Source organism: Heloderma suspectum, chromosome 6, assembly GCF_057233095.1.
Source record: "Heloderma suspectum isolate Gila_16-S chromosome 6, 16-S_ref, whole genome shotgun sequence".
NCBI classification, from domain to species: Eukaryota; Metazoa; Chordata; class Lepidosauria; order Squamata; family Helodermatidae; genus Heloderma; species Heloderma suspectum.
This window is the reverse complement of record NC_139463.1, coordinates 44,084,751-44,106,616: the sequence shown is the minus strand read 5'-3', so window position 1 is coordinate 44,106,616 and position 21,866 is coordinate 44,084,751. Positions and strand designations below refer to the sequence as shown.

At 46.4% G+C, this 21,866-nt stretch overlaps 1 protein-coding gene across 1 annotated transcript in view; it reads right to left on the bottom strand.

Moving 5' to 3' along the window:
- Window positions 1–21,866, bottom strand: part of FAM178B (family with sequence similarity 178 member B) — a 210,008-nt gene that overhangs the window by 80,012 nt on the left and 108,130 nt on the right. The window lies entirely within an intron of this gene.

Here is a 21,866-nt window from a genome sequence, read left to right as displayed (position 1 = left end):
AGAACCAGCTAGGGCAAGGGCAATCTCTTGCTCTCTAGCACAGGACTAAAGTAGCCCTGATAGATGAAAAGCTCCAAGGGAAGAGATGCTGCAACCCTCCCTAGCCAGGTTATCCCACTGCCAAATTGCTTGTTGGTTTCCAGAGTTTGTCAGTGGAGCTTCAGTGCCCTGCGCAGCCCTTTGCTCCTTCAGAAGCACATAAGAAGAGCCACGCTGAATCAGACCAAAGGCCGATGTTAAGGGTGCAGAACCTCAGACCTGGGGGGCCAAATCTGGCCTTCCTGGAGTCCTAATCTGGCCCTCTGGGTTCCCCACATGGCCACACCCCCTTCCCTTGCCCCCCCTCCTTTTCCCCATCCACCAATCATTTGGTGGTTCTTTTGTGCAGGGTTTTCCTCCCATTCTAAATGGTTGAAGTACCTCTCCTAAGGCTTAGCTACTGGCAGTAAGAGCTTTAAGATACAATATGCTGGTGTTTGGGGGTCCATCCCTTTTGCCTTTGGTTCTGCCACTTTTGCCTTCAGCCCCACCCACCATTGGAATGTGGCCCCCAAGAGTGTCTCCAAAATGGAATTTGCCCCTTGGGTTGAAAGTGGTTCTGCACTCCTGGGCCTAGCTAGTCTAGCATTTTGTTCATAGAGTGGCCAACCAGCTGCCTCTGGGCAGCCTGTAAGGATGGCATGAGTGCAACAGCACCCTTCCATTCATGTTCCCCAACAACTGGTATACGGAGGCAAAGTGCCTCTGATACTGGAGGTAACATATAGCCATCATGACTAGTACCCATTGATAACCTTACCCTCCATGAATGTCTATAGACGACAACACCAAGTTCCAAAAGTTCTTTTCACCAATTTACTTTGAACAGATATTAAGCTAATGGATCTGTAATTACCCAATCCCCCCTGGATCCCTTGGTGTTACATTGATACTCTCCAGTCCTGTGGCTGATCTTAGGGACATATTTTTGTTAGAAGATCAGCAATTTCACATTTGTGTTAAGAGTTCTAGGATGGATTCCATCTGGACTTGGTGATTTGTTAGCTTTTCATTTGTCAATAAGATCTAGAACTTCACCTTTTGTCACCACTATTTGCCTCAGTTACTTGGACTCCCTTCCTGAAAATATCATTTTAGGCATGGATATCTCCTCCACATCTTCTGCAGTGAAGAGATGAAAATAACTCATTCAGCTTCTCTGCAATCTCCTTAACCTCCTTTAGTACTCCTTTAACTTAGTTGTCATCCAACAGTCCAACTGCCTCCCTAGCCAGTGTGTGATGTATTTAAAGAATTCTTTATTGTTGGCCTTGTTGTTATTAGTGATATACTCCTCAAAATTCTTTTTTGCAGCGCTTATTTTCTGCTTCCATTTTGTTTGTGCAACTTTGTGTTCCTTTTCATTCTTCTCATTTGGGCAAGATTTCTAGTTTCAGAAGGAAGCTTTCTTTTCTCTAATAGCTTTCTTGACACTGCTCATTAACCATGCTGGTGATCCCTCGGACATGGTGCTACCTTTCCTGACCTGTAGTATACATTCTAGCTGAGCTTCCATTATTGTGGTTCTGAGTAACCTTCTAGCATTTTGGAGAGATTTAACTCTTCCCACCTGACTAAATTATGCCAAATGACTAATGCAAAGTAGTAAAAATGGCAGAATAAATTACGTAAATACTTAATTTGCATAATATATACAGATTGCAGAATCCAGTTTTTCCCCAACACAGAATTTGGATTATTTTGTCATAGTACACAAAGATACATACAGAGAGAGAGAGAGAGGAGGAGGATTGTACGCAGTGGAGCTACCGTCACTGTTTTGATGTGGTCACTGCTGTACCACCTGGCGCCTGCACTAGTCGTGCTAAGAGTGACTGGCACGTTCCCTCACCCTGCATGCTAATCTAGTCACCCTGCATGCTAATCCAGTCACCCACAAAACTATTAATCTGGAAATGTCCTAAAATCCCTGCCTAGAGAAACAGACCTAAGAACTTGCCGCCCTGGAGGGAGCTAGAGAACTGTCCTCTCCAGAGAGAGCGGTACAGGGCAAGCTCAGCTCAGCAATTTAGGCAGCTTGGATCCCTGCCAGCACTGGAGTCATTACGACTTCATTAGTTAGATTAAGAGAGAGACAGCTGCAGTCTACTGCAGCTACAGCATTATAGCTGGGGACCAGTGTCTGCTATGCAATGATGAACGCCACCCCCACCCCACCCCGATTCTACGGTCTGTCACCATGAGACTTTAAAGCTGCAATCCTATACATACAGACCTGGCAGTAAGCCTCATTGAACTCAGTGTGACTTACTTCTGAGTAGACATGCATAAATTTTGCACTGTAACCTCCTAAACCACATTAGCGTTAAACATACTGTTTAGACACATTCACAACTCAAACGCTACCCCAGAAAAAGTCTAATGTTATGCCCCTCCTAACTGAAGGAACTTCTTCTCCTGCAAGAACTTGTTTCTTCTTGAAGATCACCTTCTGGGTGTTCTGGGGACAGGGCCTTTTCTGCAGTGGCACCTTGACTTTGAAATATTCCCCCCAGAAATGTTGCTTTGGAGCCAACTCTTTTATCTTTTCAGTGCCAAGTTAAATTGTTTTATCTTTCCCAACATCTGATGGAGTATTCTTTTGTTGCTCCAATTAGTTGCATGTTGCTACTTTTTTATTTTTCTTCTCTCTCTCTCTCTCTCTCTCTTGCAATTTTGGTTTTAGTTGTGTTTTTAGAAAGTCTGTTTGGCTTTTAATGTTCATGTTTCATGTATATAAGTTGCCTTTGAGGCTTGTGAAAGGGAAAGCAGGGTATCATAGAATAGTAGGGTTGGAAGGGGCCTACACGGCCATCGAGTCCAACCCCCTGCTAAGTGCAGGAAACCAAGTCAGAGCATCCCTGACAGATGGCTGTCCAGCCTCGTCTTGAATGCCTCCAGTGTGGGAGAGCCCACCACCTCCCTAGGTCATGGGTTCCATTGTCGTATTGCTCTAACAGTCAGTAAGTTTTTCCTGATGTTCAGACGGAATCTGGCTTCCTGTAACTTGAGCCCATTATTCCATGTCCTGCAGTCTGGGACGATCAAGAAGAGATCCTGGCCTTCTTCTCTGTGACAACCTTTCAAGTACCTGAAGAGTGCTATCATACTTCCCCTCAGTCTTCTCTTCTCAAGGCTAAACATGCCCAGTTCTTTCAGTCTCTCTTCATAGGGCTTTGTTTCCAGTCCCCTGATCATCTTTGTTACCCTCCTCTGAACCCTCTCCAGTTTGTCTGCATCCTTCTTAAAGTGTGGTGCCCAGAACTGGACACAGTACTCCAGATAAAGCCTAAATGTTTTAGAAATGTTTTACATACACACATGGAATCAGAGAGTTTGGATGGCTTTGGTGAGGAATGCAGCAGATGTCATTGTGGGGAACTGCCAAAGGCAAATGGCACTGACCATATAGTGGACTGTGTATGCCCGTTGTGTGGGAGCACCAAAAAGCTGTGTATTTGGCTTTGGAATTCATCATCCTGGCAGAAGCTGTGCTTGGAGAATCCCAAATGCCAGTCTAAACCAAATGGCTTCTCTGCACTGGAATTCATGGTACCCCCACTGAGTGGTCTTTGAGGCAAAACGTGTGTAGAATTGGTTGCAGTGGTGAATGTGAGCTGGTGCAGTCAGGTATAAAATTCAGTATTGAGTTTTAAAAGCTTTTTTTTTTAAGGGCTGTGTTCACAGATGCTGTCACAGGAGGTATGCGTAGCACATAATTTCTAAAGAAAAAGGTGCTGGACCCAGATTTGTATGGGAGTTTTGCCTTGGAAGGGAGTTGTTGTTGTTGTTCAGTCGTTCAGTCGTGTCCGACTCTTCGTGACCCCATGGACCATAGCACGCCAGGCCTTCCTGTCCTGCGCTCTCTCCCGGAGCGTGCTCAAGTTCATATTCATTGCATCCGCGATGCTATCTAGCCATCTCATCCTCTGCCGTCCCCTTCTCCTTTTGCCTTCAGTCTTTCCCAGCATCAGGGTCTTTTCCAGGGAGTTTTCTCTTCGCATTAGGTGGCCAAAATATTGGAGCTTCAGCTTCATTATCTGTCCTTCCAATGAGCACTCAGGGTTGATTTCCTTTAGGATGGACTGATTTGACCTCCTTGCAGTCCAGGGGACTCCTAAGAGTCTTCTCCAGCACCACAGTTCGAAAGCATCAATTCTTCGGCGCTCAGCCTTCCTTATAGTCCAGCTCTCACAGCCATACATTACTACTGGGAAAACCATAGCTTTGATTAGATGGACCTTTGTCGGCAAGGTGATGTCTCTGCTTCTTACTATGCTGTCTAGGTTTGCCATAGCTTTCCTCCCAAGGAGCAAGCGTCTTTTAATTTCATGGCTACAGTCACCGTCTGCGGTGATCTTGGAGCCCAAGAAAGTAAAATCTGTCACTGCTTCCATTTCTTCCCCTTCTATATGCCAGGAAGTGATAGGGCCAGATGACATGATCTTCGTTTTTTTAATGTTGAGTTTCAAACCAGCTTTTGCACTCTCCTCTTTCACCCTCAACAAGAGGCTCTTGAGATCCTCTTCGCTTTCTGCCATTAGGGTGGTATCGTCTGCATATCGGAGGTTGTTGATAATTCTCCCGGCAATCTTAATTCCGACCTCTGATTCATCCAACCCGGCATTTCTCATGATGTACTCTGCATATAAGTTAAATAAACAGGGTGACAATATGCAGCCTTGTCGTACTCCTTTCCCAATTTTGAACCAATCGGTTGTTCCATGTCTGGTTCTTACTGTTGCTTCTTGACCCTCGTACAGGTTTCTCAGGAGACAGGTAAGGTGGTCTGGTACTCCCATCACTTTAAGAATTTGCCACAGTTTGTTGTGATCCACACAATCAAAGGCTTTAGCGTAGTCAATGAAGCAGAAATAGACGTTTTTCTGGAATTCTCTTGCTTTCTCCATGATGCAGCGAATGTTGGCGATTTGATCTCTAGTTCCTCTGCCTCTTCTAAACCCAGCTTGTACTTCCGGTAGTTCTCGGTTCGCATACTGCTGAAGCCTAGCTTGTAGGATTTTGAGCATCACCTTGCTGGCATGTGAAATGAGCGCAATTGTGCGGTAGTTTGAACACTCTTTGGCGTTGCCCTTCTTTGGAATTGGAATGTAAACTGACCTTTTCCAGTCTTGTGGCCACTGTTGAGTGTTCCAGATTTGTTGGCATATTGAATGCAGCACTTTAACAGCATCATCTTTTAGGATTTTAAATAGCTCGGCTGGAATACTGTCATCTCCGCTAGCTTTGTTGTTACTAATGCTTCCTAAGGCCCACTTGACTTCACTCTCGAGGATGTCCGGCTCAAGTTCAGTGACCACACTATCATGGCTATCAAGGACATTCAGATCTTTCCTGTAGAGTTCTTCTGTGTATTCTTGCCACCTCTTCTTAATCTCATCTGCTTCTGTTAGGTCCCTGCCTTCTTTGTCCTTTATCATGCCCGTCTTTGCACAAAACGTTCCCTTGAGATCTCCAATTTTCTTGAAGAGATCTCTAGTCTTTCCCATTCTGTTGTTTTCCTCGATTTCTTTGCATTGTTCATTTAAGAAGGCCTTCTTGTCTCTCCTTGCTATTCTCTGGAACTCTGCATTCAGTTGGGTATATCTTCCCCTTTCTCCTTTGCTTTTCGCTTCCCTTCTTTCCTCAGCTACTTGTAAAGCCTCATCAGACAGCCACTTGGCTTTCTTGCATTTCTTTTTCTTTGGGACGGATTTCGTTGCTGCCTCCTGAACAATGTTACGGACCTCTGTCCATAGTTCCTCAGGCACTCTGTCTATCAGGTCTAATCCCTGAAATCTATTCCTCACCTCCACTGTATATTCATCAGGGATATGATTTAGGTCATACCTGAAAGGTTTAGTGGTTTTCCCTACATTCTTCAATTTAAGCCAAAATTTTGCAAGAAGCAGCTCATGATCTGAGCCACAGTCAGCTCCAGGTCTTGTTTTTACTGACTGTATGGAGCTTCTCCATCTTTGGCTGCAAAGGACATAATCAATCTGATTTCGATATTGACCATCTGGTGACGTCCATGTGTAGAGTCGTCTCTTGTGCTGTTGGAAAAGAGTGTTTGCTATGATCAGCATGTTCTCTTGGCAAAACTCTATTAGCTTTTGTCCTGCTTCATTTTGTACACCAAGGCCATGCCTGCCTGTTATCCCGGTGATTTCTTGACTTCCTACTTTAGCATTCCAATCCCCTATGATGAAGAGGACATCTTTTTTTGGTGTTAGTTCTAGAAGGTGTTGTAGGTCTTCATAGAACTGATCAACCTCAGCTTCTTCGGCCTCAGTGGTTGGGGCATAGACTTGAATGACTGTGATGTTGAATGGTTTGCCTTGGATTCGTACTGAGATCATTCTATCATTTTTAAGATTGTACCCCAGTACTGCTTTCCCACCCTTTTGTTGACTATGAGTGCTACTCCATTTCTTCTAAGGGATTCTTGCCCACAATAGTAGATATGATGGTCACCTGAATTAAATTCGCCCATGCCTGTCCATTTTAGTTCACTGATTCCCAAGATGTCGATGTTCAATCTTGCCATCTCATGTTTGACCACCTCCAGCTTACCTTGATTCGTTGATCTGACATTCCAGGTTCCTAAACAATATTGTTCTTTACAGCATCGGATTTTCTTTTCACCGCCAGACACATCCACAGCTGAGTGTCCTTTCGGGTTTGGCCCAGCCGCTTCACTCTTTCTGGCGCTACTTGGAAATACCCTCTGCTCTTCCCCAGTAGCATATTGGACACCTTCCAACCTGAGGGGCTCATCTTCCGGCGTCATATCTTTTAGCCTTGTGATACGTTCCATGGGGTTTTCTTGGCAAGAATACTGGAGTGGGTTGCCATTTCCTTCTCCAGTGGACCACATTTTGTCAGAACTCTCTGCCATGACCTGTCCGTCTTGGGTGGCCCTGCACGGCATAGCTTATGGCTTCACTGAGTTACGCAAGCCCCTTCGCCACAACAAGGCAGTGATCCATGAAGGGGTTGGAAGGGAGACCTGATCCTTAATTCTAAGAGTCTGAGGACATGCAGCAGTTGCACAGTGGTGTAGTGGAAACACTCTGTACATGCTCAAAGGTAATTCTCTTTATAATATAAGTTCAGATCTGCTCTTTTAATAAAGAGGTATGACCAATGATGGGATGATGTAGTGCTAAATGGACATGGTTAAAGGAGGAGGGGATGAGAACAGAAGACCAATAGCACTTGCAGGACATTTTTGTTCTACTTACACTCCGCCCTGAGTGCAAGGTCCCATGCAGCAAAACAGAGGACTGCAGATTGTTATTTCAGTAATTCCCATTTTGCGGATGGAAAACAGAGGCACCATTCGCTCCTGGGAACCACCTTGTGCTTGGATAACTATTGTTGCTGTGCCAAGTTTTATCCAGTGGCTGGGCTGTTTGTAATCATATTACTATTGTTGGGTAACAACTGTGGTGCCTCAGCAGGGCGCAGACAAAAGATATGTGCTTATCCTGCTATTGTTCCTATTGTGGCTTACCCAGAACTAATGGGATTCAGATCTTTATTCCCATGGGGTTATCTTGCAGGCTGGCCATGACAACAGGTGAACTAACCATATTGGGGAGGGGAGTGCATGTATACATGTGAGTGTATAATATACATACACACACACATACACATACAAACACAGAGATATATGGTGGTCACACCTGCACTCCATCCAGTACATTTATATGGAGTTATCAAACTCCAGGTCACTTTTGTTCTGGGCCTAGGGGAAAAAGAGCTGCCATATAGGAAAACTCAATGCGCTCCATACGCACCGTCAAGCACAACAAGGAAGGACTCCTTAGATGTGGAAACTGCTGCTATGCAGGGCAATACAAAACAGCCTATCATCTCATCACTGTCACATGACAACGGCAAGCTGAATCAGTGATGCGCTGGGCTTCATCCCTGAACAGCTGCTTTCAAAGACTTTGTTGGAAAGTACTCTGTCAGCAAAATGAGGTGAATTTAATGTGAGGGGCAGCTCAGGCGGGGAGGGAAATTGGCCAGGCACGTGCTTAATAGCAGGCTTGAGAACACTGCTGTGGAGATTTATAAGGGTGTGAGGCCCAGGCAGAGGAATTATTGGAAGGGGGGGCATATGCTTGGCGAGGAGCGAGGGGCAGCTGAGGGCACGGATAAAGAAATGCTTTCCAGCAGTAAGGCAGAACTGGGCGGTTGTGTTTTCTGCCTAGCTGGGGAGACGTTTGGGAAGGTTCCCTACAGCGTGGGAGATGTGCAGTGTGGGGAAAGGTTGTGGGAGAAAACTTTGGCCAGAGAAACTGGCACTTATTAACAACAACAAAAAGGGGTGAAGGCAAGCCTCTATAGCATGGTGTGGGGGAGAGTCTCGCCAAGGGAGCAAGGTTAAAACAAGCAGAAATGGCTCCAACTGGAAGTCTGAAGCCCAAACAGCATCTAATGGGGAAATGCATCAGCACCACCAATCTGCGTGTTGCTGGTAATGTGTCATTGGGGGGAAAAACAAGCATGTAACATCAATGCATTAGTGGTTCCCTGCCTCTCTCCTGCCATAAACAACAGCCAACTAAGCAGGGAGGGACAGAAAAAGCGTATGCAGTGATGTCACATCACATATTTTTTTCCAGCTACACATTGCCTGGCAAGCTTCGGTTGGCAGCAGTCATGTCTCATGTCACTCCTGTAACGTTTGGTTTTGGCCTCACTCTTGTTAAGATCCAGGAGCTTGCAAAACTGACAGAGTTTCTAAAATGTCTGACATGGTCTTTGCTAAAGAAAATAATTATGTGGAAAATAAAGGGGATATCTCATTGACTCCACAGTAGTGTCATTTCAGAGTTCATGCCTCAGTACTGCCTGAGGTATGGGTGCCCTTAACAATTAATTATGAATTGGGTGATGTAAGAGAGAGTTTGCTGTAACCCATATGGTTCAATCCTGCACAGGAAGACTCACTGAAATGAATGGGAGCTGCTCAAAAGCACAATAATATGATAGTAGCCTGGTCCACCCCCCAACCCACCTCCCAATCTCACAGCAGCCCCAGCAGAGGGAAGCAAAAGGAGGCTGGACTGTCCATTTCAATATGCCTTAGATCAGCCCTCCCCAACTTGGTGCCCTCCAGATGTTTTGGACTTCAGTGCCCACCAGCCTCAGCCAGCATAATCAAAGATTGTCCAAAACATCTGGAGTGCACCAGGTGGGTGACTTAGATGGAGAGTTTTTTCCACTGGTAAATCTGCCTTCTCAACATCAGAGATCCTGCTGCAAGTTCCCTGCTATCTGAAGTGCCTCTGGTGAATATGAAAAGCCTTTTCTGTTGTGACATTTTCACTGCAGAATGCCCTTGACAGGGAAGCCCATCTAGACTCAACCCTGAGCTGAACATTCATCTATCAGACCTAGCATTACCTACTGTGCATAAGCAGTGTGCTTATGTACACCAGATGCTGGGGGAACATGGGTGGGAAGATGCTCTTGCACACGAGGCCTGCTTGTGGGTTCCTGGTAGACAGCTGGTTGGCCACTGTGAGAACAGAATGCTGGACTAGATGAACCATTGCTCTGATCCAGCAGGGCTCTTCTTTATGTTCTGATGTACTTGCCAGCTTTCTGGCAGAGGCCTCTCCTATCTTCTGCTACCTGAACCTTTTAACCGGAGATGCTGGGAATTGAACCTGGGGCCTTCTGCACGCAAAGCACACGCTCTCTCACTGACCTATCCTTCCCCTGCCCCTCCCCAAACCTTCCCCACTTTGTCACCAGCCATAGATGTGGCTTTTGGGAAAGGTTAAATGGGTCTGTGTGGCCTCTGCTGTTTTGTTGAGTTTTTTTCTGAGTAATTGTTTATAGATTGATGCTGGTGGTTTTATTTTGCTTTTGGGGCCGTATTTTGTATTTTGATTATCTTTTACTCTGGTATTTGCTGCTGCTGTTTTGTGTGTGTGTGTGTGTGTCATTAATACTTCAATTGTTTTTATTACTGTGCTGTCAGCTACTTTGGATTTTTTTTTGGAAGAAAAGTGGTATGTGGGGATAAAAAGTTTAAAATAAAATAAAATGTGCCTCCCCTATAATTGTCTGCACATCTCTTTCCCATTTCACTTTACAGCCTGTTCATGATCTCACGCCTCTTGCAGGATAAGGCCCAGGACATACAAAAGACCCCACCAAACCCCATGCCCAGGGCCTGGTCCTGAAGCACCATGACTCTGTGCAAGTCACTTTTGGAGCTTCCTGGCTCTGTCCCATGAACATGATGGGCATAACATTACAGAACTATTGTCAGTGTTCTAAGTCCAAGGAGGGTTGGACTCTGGCCCAGTCAAGGTACCCAAGAGACCAGAAAGGGGCAGCGGCGGGGGGGGGGGTCTTGTTCCCCTGAAAAGCAACTGTGAGGGCCTAGCTACCACCAAGGGCACCTTACGGAGGCCTGCTTCCCACTGAGAAGTTTGGCCTATACAGATTCTTTATGATGTGCTTCTGCATTACTCTTTGGCCAAGCCCCAGCAAGTAAATTGAAGAGAGCAGTCCAATATCTAATGGATCAGATGGAACTTAAGATTTATAGCCTAACGTGTCTCAGATCGCTCCACACCTCATCCATCATCATCACAAGGTGGTGGTTGCATTTATTCTAAATGGAGGCACAAAAAGAGTGACTTGCTCAAACCTACCTAACAAACACGGCTGCACAGGATTTAAACCCAAGTCTTTTTTACAGTGGCCATGCGTCCTAGAGGACAGTCTTTGATCTGAAGGGCTTCAGAGGCCAGCCCTCTCTTTGAAGACATCCTCTAGCTGAAGGGCTGTCCAGTCCAAGTTGAAACTTGAATGATAAAGAATGCCAAGGAGGGACTGCAGAGCAGGAGCCCTGAAGTTGCCCATCAAGACAGCAGCAAGCTCACCTGGTCAGTGTTCCCCAGCATGATGAAATGGACTGCATTGTTATTTAAATTATAGTAATTATTTCCAGATGTGCATATATACACATAAATTAGCATACATACTTTATTTATTTACAACATTTGTAGACTGCTCCCCATCCAAACAGATTCCGGAGTGGTGAACACAAGAAGTACAATAGTAAAAAGATAGAAGATTAAAACACCATATTAAAATTATTAAAAACAAAATGCCTATAAAAACTGTGGCTGGAATGTTTCCTGGAAAAGAATTGTTTTCAGGAGGTGCCAGAAGCAACACAGTGTTGGCACCTGTCTGACCTCCAGGGGCAGGGAGTTCCAAAGAAAGGGTGCCGCCACACTGAAGGCTCTTCTCCACATGGACTCCAATTGGCCCATAAGTCCATGTGGAACCACCAGAAGCATGCCCTCTGATGACCTCAGTGACTGCACAGGTTGGTAAGGGAGAAGGCACCCCAGGAGTGGGCCGGTGCTGGGGTGTGGGCCTTTGGCTGGCACCCAACCATACCTACCCTGGATACTACACCCCTGCTGGGGCCTTGATCCAGTTTGCGTTCTCTGCACCAGCTCTTTACTTTTAAAAAGACATTCACGCAATTGCTAATTTTGTAAATGACTCCTTGTCTAATATGGCTCTCAGTCAATTAGTAATGAGAATGAAAAAACTGCATGGGCTGCTAATTCACAGTAGAAATGCCACTTTCATGGCCAAAGCAAGCAACTGACAAGTTTGGCCAACTATCTGAGGCCTGAGGACGTCTGGATAGCCTGCTGAACTGGGCGCCGGGTTTGTGCTACCCCTAACCCACCCTCCCCTGTCCTCTTCTGGAGACTGGAAGACGTCCTGGGAGGGAGGAATAAAGAGCATAGAAACGATATGAACCGGGCATTCTCCTTGGAGAGAGGCAGGAATGGGTGAAAGGCCTCTTGGAGCTTGCAGCTTATAAACGAATAGTTTACATAAAAAGAGAGGGGGAAGATAAATCCCAAAATGTCTGGTAGAATTCTTTAGAACTCTAGGGGGATGGAGGAATGGAGGGCAAGTTCCTCCCCTGCACACTGCCCACTCCTCTGCATGATCAGCAACATGCTTGGCTTTATTTTTTCTAATCTTCCTTTCTTTTCTTTTTAAATTCTCCATTTCCTTTTTTCTTTCCCCTCATTCTTTTGTTTTCTTTCTTTAACTTTAATAATAATAATAATAATAATAATAATAATAATAATATTCCACCACCACAACAGGCAAATTAGCAGATCTGGAGGCGATAACTGAAAGAGGTTTAATAGGTAACAGAATGTAATGTATGTCAGTAACACGAAGGAAGGGGTGGAGGGAGGGAACCACTGGCAATGGAGGTTTACTGATATATGTCTTGTGCCATCAATGGTATAACTGTGAAGGAGGGAGGGGTTTTTCTTTTATTGTTAAAAAACAATCTGAAAAAAAAAACCTTCCAATAAACAATAAATAGTAACAGCAGCAACAACAAAACTGAAGCTCTCTTGCACAGGGGCCTACAACCTTCCACAGAGCAACCTCTTCCACTTTCTACTCTGCATTGACAACATTGGCCTGCTCATATAAGCAGGATAAAAGAGCCAGTATGGTGTAATGGTTAGAATGATGGGCTGGGACTTTGGAGATCTGGGTTCTAGTCTCCACTCAGCCATGAAACTCTGCAGGTGACTTTGGGCCAGTCCCTGACTTTCAGCCTAACCTACCTCACGGGGTTGTTGTGAGGGTAAAATGGAGAGAAGGAGGAGGATCATGTATGCAGCTTGGCCTCCTTTGAGGGAAAGGTGGGATATAAATGTAATAAACAAACAAACAAACGAGAGAAGCCTCATGCAGTTTAAAGGGGCTGGAAGAAAAAGGAGCAGCCTCAACTTGGTGAGCTGCTATTACCCAGCTCCCAGTGGTGGCCCCTCTGTCCCTCCCTCAATGGCCATCAGAAGGGCTTCTAAAGCACCATCTTGCCCTGATCCAACGGGAGAAGAAGCAGATTAAGCTTGAACTCCTGAAATCAGAAGGAGAAGAGAAGAAAGAGAAGAGGAGCAGGCTAGAAAAGAACATGCTGGCCCAGAAGGAGAAAAGATGCAGTGCAAACCTGAATACAATCTGATCTGGAAGAGTTAAATACCCAGTCCACCTGGGCAAGGCTATCACCCATGGCCATTATGCTTTCTTCTTCCTCCCTCCCAGTCACTTTCCTTGCCTCTAGTGTCTTTGAGGTTGTAAGCCTGAGGGCAGGGGCTGTCTAATGATTGACTTTTGGAGCCCACAGGGACCCTGTTTTGGCTGTTGAGCTGGATAACAATGCTTTTAACAACAACAACAACGACATGGCCTTCTGCTTCAAAAGCCTCAGTGTGGGTTCTCAAGGGAGGGTGGCTGTGGCCTGGCTTTGAGTATGGGCAACCTGGTGGAAGAAGGGAGTCAGAACGAGCCGCGCAAGAACCAGCCTCAAAACTCTGCAAGCCAGCTTGGCCCCACGCCAGTGGGCTGATCCCAGCTACCAAAGGGAAAAATAAAGCTCAACTCCAAGTAACCTCTCTGGCGAAAGCAGTTCTTACACAGCCAGCTGGGCCACTGTCCAACAGGATCCACAGCAGAGAGCGGAAAGAAGGAGGGAAGGGAACAACAGCAAAGCCACGTTAGACCTCGGAGGAGCGCGGAGCAGAGGGGTGGGGCGGCTCTGCCACGGGGCAAGGCGAGCCATTTGATTTTGAGGTGCCAAGACGAGGCAAGAGGAGATGCTGCTTCAGGGAACAGAACTTGGGGGTCGTCATGGGGGGCAGAGTGGGAGACCAGGTGAGACTGGACCTCCTGAGTCACACAATTCCAAGGGGAAGGCCCCCTGCACAAGCCCTGTTTGAAATGAACTCGTGAGCATTTCCTGTTCATTTCCATGGGGATTGTGCCCCATTGTTCATTCGTGTATTTGGGCTTTCTGCTTCCAAAACGTTACAGGCCAGCTTTCGAAAGAAGCAAAAATGTTTAACGGAGCTATAATTGTCTGCTATCACGTTCATTTGGCATTTAAAAAAAATGCTAATTGGACGCTTCTCTTTTCTTCCCCAGTTCCCTCCCACCGCCTTTCTATAAATACTGTCGCCTGGAGAGGCCTTGTCAATGGGGGATTGAGCACGGAAGATTCTGCAACCTTGGGAATAATCATAATACAATTTCTTTTTTTTTAAGTGTGTGTATGAAGCAAGAACTGGAATGATAATCACAGCAGCGAGATTTCAGATGGAAATAACACGCACGCTCCACAGCTTCTGGCATTGTGCAGCAAGGAAGGCGTTTTTATCAGCAACTGATTAACCCTCAAAAGCTTTGCTTCTGAAACTGTGCATTCCTGTTGAAACCTGTGTGTGCGTGCATGTGTACATGCCCATGGAGCGGGTGAGGTGGGCTTAAAGAGGTGAGAAACACAGGGGCACCATTTCAGATTTCAGGAGAGAGCAGTGAGACTTCAAGAGAGGGAGGAGGAAGTACCATGCTCAGCAAGGTTTAGAGGTCTGGTCTTGCATCTATTCATGGTTATATTGAAGCGAGTATATTTTAAGAGCATTTGTTGTGGGAACTTTGTTATAACTCATCATAACTATAGCATTGTTATCAGCATAGGTCAGTCACCACCCACCCCCCGCTCCGTGTGTGCAGAGCAAATGGATTTGTGCCTTTGGCGTGTGTTCCCAGTACACATGCCTATTTAAGTGTTCGTGAAAACATGATCAGGGCCAAACAAGATGAGACATAGTCTTCCAATGTGTGTGTGTTGTTGTTTTTTTAAATAACTGAAATGTAGCTATAGAGGGCTGCAAATTTGACTGGTGAGCAGCAGCAGTGTTGAGGAGGCAGGGACAGAGAATGGCTGCTTAAAGCTTTCACCGCAGGCTATTTTACTGATCAAACTTGCTCTCTTTCCTGCTGTTTTCTGACCCTCAAGAGGGGGAAGATATGAGGTCCTCATTGCTTTTTCTCTATAGGTAGAAAAACAACTGGGAATGGCTGATGTGGAGGGGAAATTCACCCAAGGGGAAAGGGTTAAGCATCCCTCCCCACCGTTACCACAGCTCCAGTTAAATTCACCCCCGCCTCCCAGCTGCATTTCAGTTAAAACACACCAAGCTGGGAAGAGACACAAGGAATCCTGCCCCTTAGCACAGTACCGCTGAGGAATCAGTGCACATCTTCGGAAGGCAGGTGTCAAGTCACTTTTCAGACTATTATCTCATTATGTAAGAAAGTCACTTCACCTCCTCTGTGTCTGTAAAAAGGAGATAAAATACTTTATGTCTGTTCAAAGCTGTCAGGATTATACTAAGCTAAGTGGAGTTATTATCCTGCTTTAACCTCTGGAATGGCCCTAACTTCTCATAAGAGAGAAAGGAAATTTAGGGCGCATTCCTATGCATGTTTAGACAGAAAGAAATCCTACAACCCCCAGCATTGGAAGTTGGCTGGCTGGGGAATGCTGGGAGATGTAGGACTTCTTTCTGCCTAAACCCGTGTAGGGTTGCAGCCTTAGGAGCTGTTTGGACATTAGGGCTGGCTGGGCATGCTGGGAGATAGGGATGTGCGAACTCACCCCTGTCCGGGTTTTCCGGATGCCCGCCCAGCCCGTCCCCGCTCACCAGTCCCCAGACCACGCTCGAGCCCCTCCCCCGCTCGGCGAGCAGCCTGCGCTCACCCCAGTGGCCTCATCGAGCTGCACAGTCACCATTAAAAAAAAATAGGCAATCGCAAAAACGTGCATGTTTTTGTCCGTGCAAAACTGCGCATTTTAATGAATGCACATATTCTTATGTGAAAAATGTGCATTTTTGCAAAGGCACACATTAGTGTGTGCACAAAAATGTGCATTTTTGAAAATGCTTATTTTCATGCATACGTGAATATGTGCACATGCAGAAATATGCGAATTTTTGCGATCACCATTTTATTTCTCAGAAAATGGCGACTGCGAGGCTTGATGAGGCTGCAGGGGTGAGTGCAGGCCATTCGGTGAGCGTGGGCAGGGGGCGAGCAGGGGCAGGGGCTCAGGAGTGCAGGCAGGAGCGTGTCTGCCGGATTCCCGGACTGAATCAGGCGCCTGCACCATCCCTACTGGGAGATGTAGGTCTTCTTTTTGTCCAAACATATATAGGATTGCACCCTTAGGAGGTGTTTGGACATTATTCCCACCCCTACAGTGAGATCATAGGCAGCTCTATCATCATGAGGCAAGGTGAGGAGGTCAACCCAGGCCATGGATTTTGAGTGCATTTAAGGTTGGGAAGAGAAACAGATCAGATCCTCCAGGAGCCCCAATCCACCAGTAGTTGTTTTTTAAATGCAAACAGAGCCAAAATGAACAGAAGCTGCCCCAGAGCACTCTTATACCCAATTCCATTTTGATGAAGTTTGCCCAAGAGAACTTCCCATTGTATTGTGCCCCATATTAATTCATTGTCGTGGTGGAGGCAGGGTACCAGGGGGATGTTTTGTCACAGGGACCAAAATAGGTTGGGCTGGCCCAGAGCAAGACTGCAAGGAGGCCTCAGGCTTATCCCCCCCCCCCCACTCCTAACCCAGTGAACAACCCAACCGGGATGTCTCTTCTGGAGCACTGGATTCCATATTTCAGGGAATCAGGAAGACTCCATAATTGCCTGATAATCACCTTGCCTCATAAATGCAGAAGATCCCAGTTTATGTGTTCATTTCTGATGATGATGAGAGGACCAGGGGGTGAAGGGAGGAAATATGCAAGCCCAAGACCCAAAACGTGAACTGGGAGGTGGAGGGAGTAATGTTCAAACAAGCCCTAAAAATGCACTGTGTTTCTCAGTGTAATATGAGGACGACACACTGCTTATTAGTTAGGCCTTAAATTCCATGCAAGAAAAATATCTCTGAGGTGGTGATGGTGAGAGAAGAGGAGGAGGTGTAGGTAAACCCTGTGTCATTTGTTATCTGTTGAGAAACCTTGACTACAGAATTCAGGCTCTCCTCCAAAGAGATAGTGATAACTTTAGTGGCTTAACAATGGGTTTTATACAGCTCCCTGGCAAGGGCTTTTAATGCAGCCTGCAGCAAGTTTCACCTAAGCTAGGCCAAGGTGAAAGCCAGAGAGCCAGTGTGGTGTAGTGGTTAGAGTGCTGGACTGGTACTTGGGAGATCCAGGTTCTAGTGTCCACTTTGCCTTGAAGCTCACTGGGTGACTTTGGGCCAGTCACTGGCAATGTTCAGATGCACATTGGGGAAGGATGGTTAGGCTAACCATGGTGCATGGTGGTTACTACTAACCACTGTGAGTGCTACTGCCACACGTGCAAGTAACCATGTTCCACAACGTTGGTAGACTAACCATTCTCTAACTGCCCTCCCTTCCACAGGAACCCATAGTCCTCCGGATGGGCAGCTATGCATCCCAGCGACCTTTGCACTGTCAGCCATTTTGGTGCTTGGTGCTGTTGGCCATTTTGGTGTTTGGCAGCTACTCCTTTGTCAGCTGCTCTTGCCGCAGAGCTCTATGGTAGCTGTCAATTAATCACAGAGGCTGTTCAGGCATCACGCTAAACCATGGTAGAGTCCACTAACCATCTTACAGCAAGTGGTTTGTGAATGTGGTTAGTCCATAGTTAACAAACTACCATGGTTGGGACAGGAGCCTGTTTAGATATCATGCTGAGCCATGATGATTAGGAGTTTTGAGCTAACCATGTTGGCTTAGCGTGATGTCTGAACAGGTGTCTGTCCCAACCATGGTGGTTTATTAACCATGGACTAACCACATTCACTAACCACTTGCTGCAAGATGATTAATAGACAGGGCCATAGATTCTCAGCCTACCTCACTGGGTTGTTGTGAGGATAACATGGAGAGGCGAAGGACCATGTAAGCTGCCTTGGGTTCCTTACGAGAGGAAAAATGGTGGGCTATAAATGTATAAAATAAAATAAAATAATAAGGGAAGTGGGAGTCGAGGTTGAGTTTTACTTAAGGGGATAGTGCAGTTAATCCACTGTGCCTGAATACAGCAGATCCCCAGCTTCTTGTCAGTTTGGCTGCTTCTCCTAGCCCACAGACCAATAGCTAAAATGGGAATGATTATCATCAGGGTTGTTGCAGAAATGTAGTGCTCCATATCATCTCCATCTCAGAATGAGGAGGTTCATGCACTTGGAAACTCCTCAGAAGCCCTTTCCTGAACAGCGGCAGGAACGGCAGTGCTCTGCAGAAGTCCCAGGATGCCCCGGGGCAACGGCTGTGGTTAACAACAGCCTCTTACAAGAGAATGAGCAAGGCACAACAGCTGTGCTGTGCATGGCGCGAGGCTTGGAGCAACCGGGTGGCAGGTACAGGAGCCTTAAGGTGATTCTAAGCAGAATGCTCCCGGTGCTATCAGTCAGAAGGCATTCTGCGGCTACTCCATCTTGCCCTCCTTAACAGATTTTCTGTGGTAAGGAAGGAGTGGTGGGAAAACACAGGAGGGTTACGAGTGGAAGACGATGACATGTACACCCTCTGCAAAATTCCATGAATGAGGCAGGGTGGTGGCATGATAAAAGCTTTGTCCAGAAGTACCCATAGTTAAAAGAAAGAAAGAAAGAAAGAAGGAAGGAAGGAAGGAAGGAAGGAAGGAAGGAAGGAAGGAAGGAAAGAAAGAAAGAAAGAAAGAAAGAAAGAAAGAAAGAAAGAAAGAAAGATCAGGCTGCTTGAATTAGTGCAGTTGTGTAGCAGTGTTTGTGTAGGACAGGCTGGTGTCACCTGCAGTTCCATTTTGGCTCAGGCAAAAGGGGACGTCGTTGCGATAATGAAATGGGAAACTGAGATCATCTGAATAGATTTTTGAATAGATTTTCGGCCCAGGGGTAAGTGAGGTGAAGTGGCAATCATCCGACTGAGGTGAAGGAGGAGAAACGGAGGGGAGCTAACTCTTTAACAGAAGGAATAATAGTCCACTAAAAGAATCTTCGGGCAATTGACAGCCCTAATTTAGGAGAACTGACCACTGCAATTAAGCAATGGTCTGGCAGAGGTGGGCACTACTGTTGTAATCCTATGTGTAGCAGTGGAGGCTGGTGGCTCCAATGTCAGAGGAGCGGTGAAGCCGCTCTGTCAGAACCAGTCAGAACTCTAAAGGACCTATCCAAGGTGTGCACCTTGGATAGATCCTTTAGAGTTCTGACTGGTTCTGACAGAAACCCAGAGTGTATTCATTGCCCCACTGACATTGGAGCCACCAGCCTCCACTGCTATGCATACTTCCCTGGGAGGAAGTCCCTCTGAACCTGATGTGACTTCCAAGTAAGCATGCAAAGGATTGAGCTGCAAATCACTTCCTCCTCTTGTTAACCAGCACCTCCAAGACCTTGTTCAAGCTACCTCTAAAAGTTCTAGATTTCCCCCTACTCTGAGCCTGGCCTTGATCTCCAGAGGGCCGTGAGAGCTCTCATATCAGCTTCAGTGGGAGGGAGCAGGATGAAGTGGAAGCAGTTCATGCGTGGAGGAAGACAAGGGAGTTCATCTCACCCTTGTCACCCCTCCACTTCTACTTCCCTTCACAGGGACTTGAACTTTTGGCCCCAGGAACAGATGCCCTGAATGACTTTCCTCTCCCAAGCCATGTGCAAAGGAAAAGGGAATCTTGGAAAATTTCCGCCACTCCTCCCAAAGAAGGAAACAGGCCCCCTCCAGAGCTGCATGTTTCAGAAAGGAGGTAGGGTCCCTGCATGACTACAGATGAGATATAGGGCTTCCTGTCTGGCACACTCCCCTCCTTCCACTACAGCAACTGTTCCCCTCATCATGGCTGCAGCATATGCCAGCGCCTCCCACACAAAGAGGGCATGTAAGAAAGAGGAGAGATGATGAGCTGCACCTAAATATCCAAGGGATGCCCAGAACACACCACATCCAAAGCTAACTTAGGGTGCAGTCCTACAATTCCTAGCATTTTCTAGCCAGCATGGCTGGCTGTGGAATGCTGGAAATTGTAGGCCTTCTTTCTGTATAAACATGCATAGGATTGCACCTTTAGCCACCCAAAAGCTGCAGCTATAGCTCCAGTCCTCCCTAAAGCTACAGATTGCCTGTTTAGAGCCTCCAAGCAACAACAACATCACTTTCAAAAACCGACACAGCTCCTGGAAAACTCTGTCCCCTTTTCACTTCAACCCAGTCTTAACAGATCTGCAGGACTAGGGGCCAGCCAGCCAGTGTTTTGGTTAAGAAATTCCTAGGTACACAACTAACCCCCCTTTGCTATCAAGAGCCCATGGGAGAATCTCTGTCCATCCAGCATGTGTTTCTCATACCTGTATCTCTCTTTCTCTCTCTCTCTCTTTCTGTCCAGTCTCATCCATCTCTGCTCCATTTCATACTTCTGTGGCAGTGGCTCTGGTGTAATAGCAGGGCCAGCCCAGGACATTTTGCTGCCTGAGATGCGGTGCCCCTCCCATTTCATGTAGAAAAGCTGACTAGAAATGGCATATAAATCTATCTTCAACACTGATGACAGCATCCTCCACTGCACCTGAGGCAGCACCCAACTCAACTGACCCGCTTCACGCCAAAGGCCTGCTTGAATAAAAACTTATTTGCCTGCTGGCAGAAGGACAACAAAGAGGGAGCGAACATAGCCTCCTTTGAGAGGGGGTTCCACAGCCTGAGAAGGTACAAAATAGAAAGGGTGGAGAAGGGCAACAAGCACAAGGTTGTAATAGCAGCCCATGAGTAGTCGACAGACCTTAGGCTGAATCCTCCAAATCCCATGCTCAGAACACTTTTAAAACCAGAGCGCTGCTGCCACCAGAAATTTGGATGCCTATGCCAAAACAATACGTGCACTTCACTTTCCTGGTAATCTTCCCATTCTCTCTTACTTCGCTGCTCAGATTCCTTCTTCTGACCTTCCTCCCATTTCCCCAGGCCGTTCCACCTTCCAACCTTCCTTTCCTACTCCTAGCTTCACTCCATTCCACTTCCTTTGGCCTCCTGTTTTCCTAGGCCCCTATTCCATCTTTCTTCAGCCAGAGAAACCTCTGCCTGTTCCACCCACTGAGACATTAGGGGTGCTTGCAAACAGATGGCTTCTCGCCCTACTGATCAAAACATGTTGTGTAGCTAATCCATCTTTCCCTCCTTAACAGATTTTTTGCAGTAAGAAAAAAAGATGGAAAAAGCAGTGAGAAAACATGGGAAGGATACAAATGGAAGATGCCCCCCAGTGGAAAATTCCATGGATGAGGCTGGGCAATGGCTTAATGAAAGCCTCGTCTGGAAGCACACTTGGTCAGTTATGCCAATGACCCAGTTCGCATGAGTGCCAGCACCCACCGTGGCTTATTTAAGACACGGTGGGGGCTGGCAATCATGCAAACCGGCCCACTCAGTGTCACTGGTGACAGCATCAGTACCACAGCCACCACCACCACCAGTTCCCTGAGTACAGTACAATATAGAACATGAAGAATAGAAAATGCAGTGGTTGCTTTTGTTAGTCTTTTTTGTAGCCCATCACAACAATTGTAAGTTGCATCTAGTTCTTATTCTGAACAATGTGGTCTGAAACAGAGGCCACTCAACCTACACTTTTTTTTTCTTTTTTTTAACGGAACACACATTTCTTAATATGCTGACATTCTGCTTAGACAGAGAAGGCCTTGAAAGGGCTGACATTCTATTCAGATAGGAGTAAGGTAATAGTACTCAGATAATAGTATCTAGCACTGCAACGTAACGCTTCTCATTTACTATCACATTGATAGCATCACCTTGAAATGATTAAAGATAGCATTCACTTGCATAATCAGCACCTCCCATGTCAAAAACACAAAGAAATCCAGCCACAACTGGTTCCAGGACCTCTCGGGTATTTCATCCTCTCCCCCAA